This window comes from Pelodiscus sinensis, chromosome 4, assembly GCF_049634645.1.
Source record: "Pelodiscus sinensis isolate JC-2024 chromosome 4, ASM4963464v1, whole genome shotgun sequence".
In the NCBI taxonomy this organism is placed as follows: Eukaryota; Metazoa; Chordata; order Testudines; family Trionychidae; genus Pelodiscus; species Pelodiscus sinensis.
In genome coordinates, this window is record NC_134714.1 from 126,437,624 (window position 1) to 126,442,515 (window position 4,892).

The 4,892-nt window shown below is 45.2% G+C and overlaps 1 long non-coding RNA gene across 3 annotated transcripts in view; it reads right to left on the reverse strand.

Moving 5' to 3' along the window:
- Positions 1–4,782, reverse strand: part of LOC142829266 (uncharacterized) — a 32,016-nt gene extending 27,234 nt beyond the window's left edge. For all 3 annotated transcript variants that reach the window (XR_012903709.1, XR_012903708.1, XR_012903707.1), the window contains exon 1: positions 3,728–4,782. This is a non-coding gene — a long non-coding RNA (uncharacterized LOC142829266). The remainder of the gene's footprint in view (positions 1–3,727) is intronic.
- Between the last annotated feature and the right edge of the window lie 110 nt (positions 4,783–4,892).

Genomic DNA, 4,892 nt, shown 5'->3' on the forward strand with positions numbered 1-4,892 from the left:
CAAATCAGTATGCATACTAATGTGTGCACGATAGGCAACAAACAGGAAGAATGAATGCTAGTGTCTAAAACACAATTATAACAGCATCACAGAGGCTTTGTAGGATTATACGCATGACTAAAATAGGGGTATAGAATGATCTGGTTTACTCGGGAAGTACAGAAAAGGGAGGATGTGGGGCCTTATCAAAGATGTACAGCCTCTCTCTGACTTACAAACCGGTTACGTACCAAGCCTCTACCTCCCCTGCTCCCACTGCAGAGACGGTGCTGGGGGGAACTGGCTTTTAAGCCAGCTCTCCCTCCTCCCACCCCGTACCAGTTCCTGCCTGCCCCCTTGCTGCCTCTCTGATAGAGGCAGCAAGGGGGGGGGGGAAGCGACTAGTTGACTATCCAATACGTTTATCAGATAGTTGACTAGTCGCTTACATCCCTCTCCAAATGCATGGAAAAGATAGGAAGTATGACAAGAGGTTACCTTGGCTTAACTAGGAGATTGTTAAAGATCTGAAAATCAAAAAGGAGTTCTACAAAGAACAGAAACTGTGTCAAATGATAAAGAATATAAACAAATTACACAAGTACATTGGGACAAAATTAGAAAGGCTGAGGTACAAAATGAGATTAAACTAGTTAGCGAAATAAAGGATAAGAAAAAATTCTACACGTACATTGGGCCTCCATCTACACTGCCCTCTCTTGTGCAAAAAATATGCAAATGAGGCACAGCGGTGAATATCGCTGTGCCTCATTTACACAATGAGCTGCCATTTTTGTGCAAGGGGCTTTTGCACAAGAGCCATTCTGTTGCTTTTATTTCAGGAAGAACAGCTCTTGCGCAAGAGGGTTTTTGCGGAAAAATGGAGCCGTGTAGACAGCTCTTTTTTGCACAAAAGCCCCTTGTGCAAAAATGGTGGATCATTAAGTATGTAAATGAGGCACAGCGATATTCACCGCTTTGCCGCATTTGCATATTGTCTTGTGCAAGAGAGGGCAGTGTAGAAGTAGCCTAGAAGTAGGAGGAAGACCAAAGATCAAGTAGGCCTGTTACTCCATGGCTGCGTCTAGACTGGCAAGATTTTACACAAATACTTTTAACAGAAAAGTTTTTCCGTTAAAAGTATTTGCACAAGAGAGTATCTACACTGGCACGGATGCCTTTGCGCAAAAGACATCTTTTGCGCAAAAGCATCCGTGCCAGTGCTGACGCTCTCTTGCGCAAGAAAGCTCAGATGGCCATTTTAGCCATCGGGCTTTCTTGCGCAAGAAATAAACTTGGCTGTCTACACTGGCCCTCTTGCGCAAGAATACTTGCGCAAGAGGGCTCATCCCTAAGCAGGAGCATCAGAGTATTTGCGCAAGAAGCACTAATTTTGTATAGTACAAAGTCAGTATTCTTGCGCAAATACGGCCAGTGTAGAAATGGAAAAAGCGTTAAATGAGTTTTTTGTTTCAGTTTTCAACAGAAAGGTTGAAAACAGAGTGATTGGACATTTAACTCAGTGAATGCCACTGAAAATGAGGTAGGATCCAAAGCTCAGATAGGGAAAGAAGTGGTTAAAATTATTTAAAGAAGTTAGATGTCAGGGCCTGATGAAATACATCCTAGAATACTCAAGGAGCTGACTGAGGAGGTATCTGAGCCATGGAAGTCATGGAAGAGAGAGGAGACTCCAGAGGATTGGAAAAGGGCATAAAAAGTGCCCATCTATAAAAAGGGAAACAAGGACAACCTGGGGAATTACAGATCAGTCACCTTAGCTTCAGTACCCAGAAAGCAAAGGGGGTTCTGGGAGGGGATTCTCAGGAGTGTCACTTCCTTCTCTGCCCCTGATGAGTGATATAGAGAAGAGGCAGCCACATTGAGAAGGAAGGCTAGGAAATGTCTAAGAGCAGTCACTAGGAAAGGGAGCCAGAAAGAAGGATGACTCTCATTTGTTTCCAGAGGAGATGAAGATGAACCCACACAGAACGAAGATGTTATCAGTGCAATAATGCTACTGCAGCTTTGGAAAGGGGGATCTATACTTTAGACAGTTCTGTGAAAGAAGTTTGTGTTCTTCCTCTAGGCTTCCTCCTAATTCCCATTGAAGCTGATCTAGTCTTGACAATCGGACTAGGCTGGCTGAGAACCCAATACAACTTCAAAATGGACTAACTGCAAGAGGTGGGGTGGGGAATTATTCAGACTCATTGGGCCCAGGTTATTAAGCTAAGAGGTTCAGTTTGGATCCAAGGGAGCTTGCCCTAGCAGCAAAAATTTCCATCTCCAATCCTAGGGTTACCATATTTGAACTTTCAAAAAAGAGGACACTGCTGAGAGAGAGTGTATCAGTATCTGCCCAACTCACATTGTATTAATGTGTTGTATAGTATAACACATTAATACAATGTGAGTTGGTAGACACTGATATACACCCTCTCAGCAGTGTCCTCTTTTTTGCAAGTTCAAATGTGTTAATCCTACCAATCCAGTGGGGCATGGCACACTGGAATAAATGCTACATGTACAAATGATAGCTGGAGTAAAGCATGATATCAAACATGCAGCGATGGGAAGGTGCTTTGAATAAATACTCTATACACCTCATTACAATGAGGCAATGCAACCTTTAGAGAACCTGCTGCTACCCCCACACTCATGAAGAAAAGCACAATTCTAAAAGTGAGCAAGATAGTGAGACCATGCACCATGAGTAATTAATTAGGCAATCACCAAGCTATTGGCTTAAAGGTATGTAGGTGCCTAACTCCCACTGACTTCAATGGCGTGAGGTGCCTAAATACCTGTCACTGAGGATCTGGGCCTGTTGTTGTGATAACGCCTCACAGTCACAATCACTGCAACTCAAGTGGTGATTGTCTGAAGAAATCAAGGTGTACTTTAAACATGCAGTGCCAATATGTACTGCAGCCATAATTGTACAGTACACCAAATCCTTTATTATTTGTGTTAACAATGCCAAGACTTGGTATCTGCATAATCTAACCACACAGAATTCTCTTCTGCAGTTTCTAATCTCATCTTCTCAGTGTGATGTCAAAACCTGCTTGGCACCTGATTTGGGGGAGGGGAGCTTCTTGATGCATTTGGGGTTTGATTTTAGAGGACGCTTGGCAGGATTAGATTTTTATTCGTAAACAGCAATAAACATTGATTTCACTGATACACAAACTGACAAAAAGTGTATCATCGATAATCAAAATAGACAGATGCGTAAAGTAAGAAAAATGCTGCTTGAGAACGTCTGAGGCTATGTATACAGTGCAAGTTTTTGCAGCAGAAAATATGCTAATACGGCTCATTAGCATGAATCGTGACATCATTAGCATATTTTCTGCCAATTCTTTTTGCGCAAGCTTCCAATTCTTTTTGTAGCAGCTTCCATTTTGTGCAAAAAAAATAAAAAACCTCTTTTGCACAATCAGGATCTTGCGCAAATGGTTTTTTTTGCACAAAACAGAAGTGGCTACACTGCTTCTTTCTGTGCAAAAACTACTTGTGCAAAAAGAATCGGCAGAAAATATACTAATGATGTCGTGACTCATGTTATGAGTTCCTCATTAGCATATTTTCTGCTGCAAAAACTTGCAGTGTAGACAAAGCCTTAGATTTAGATTTAAGAATACTTTGTATATGTTGACATGATGCTGACTTCCTCTATGACCTTGGACAAAGCTTGGTGCCTAGGTTCATATGAAAACCCCCCAGAGATTATAGCACTAACCTGCCTCTGAGGACTGTTTGCAGGAGAAACATATTAAAGATTTTGAGGTGCTCTGAGATCTGAAGATAAAAAGCATATTAGTCACTGTCCGATCCTTGTTAGTGGCAGTATTACACAACAATGGGGTATTCAAAATCACCTTTTCCATATGATTCTGCTTTTTTTTTTAAAATCCTTTATTGCTCTTCAAGGTTGAATATTGCTTTTCCTCGCTGCTGATGGGGAAATCCGTATCTTTCATTTCGTCATATTTTGGAAAACACCAGCAGAAAATACCCTTCTGTCATGCTCTCCGTTCTCAGCAGTGCATGTCTCCTAGTTCGTTTCCAACTCTAGTTTGTGCTCAACCATTTGGCAAGGGTCTGTGTAGACTTCCCCCTGGGTGGGGCAGCTTGGTAGGGCAAATCCATGTAGGGACTAGGGAGCAGCTTGGCTTCAGTCCACTCCTCCCAGCAGTTCTTGCCCTTTTCAGAGAGCGGTGTTGGTGTCAGTGGTTTGGTTGGGCCGTGCCGTTCCATCCCTGGCTCTGCCACAGACGCTGCATGACCTTGGTTGAGTCCATTGCCATCCTAGCCCCTATTGCCCAGCCCTGACCTGGGGCCCCAAAGGGGCCAGACTGAGCAGCTGGGGCCCATGGTGATACCCACCACTGGGGTCCTGGCTGTGGGGATAGGTCAAAGGTCAGAAGTTGGCCTCAAGGTGACAGTAACTCAAGGTCAGAGGTCGCCAAGGTCAAAGGTCAGGGAGACCCTGGCTTGGACACGTCCCTGACCTGGTGCTTCCCGGCTAGCTTAGCTCCTGGCTCAGCCAATCCCAACATTGAAGTGGGTGAGACCCCGCCCACTGGGCTACACAGCCAATCAGCCACAGGATGAATCACCCCTCAGCGTCTGCCGTCACCTCATCGGCGCCGCTCCCCACCAATAGCGTCTCGGCTCTGCGGTGACGTTTGGTTATCTCCGCCCCCAGCGCCCCGTTAGATACAGACAGCGAGGAGCGGTCCAGGCAGCCAATGGGAAGGGCGGAGGACGAGGCCAATGGAAAGGCAGTGACGACCAGCACTGGCCAATAGGACTCACAGGACCCGCCCAGCGGGGCCCGCTGAGCCAATAGCAGAGCCAGGGCGGGGGCACGGCTGGGCGGGACGCCTGGCTCCGGAGAGGGG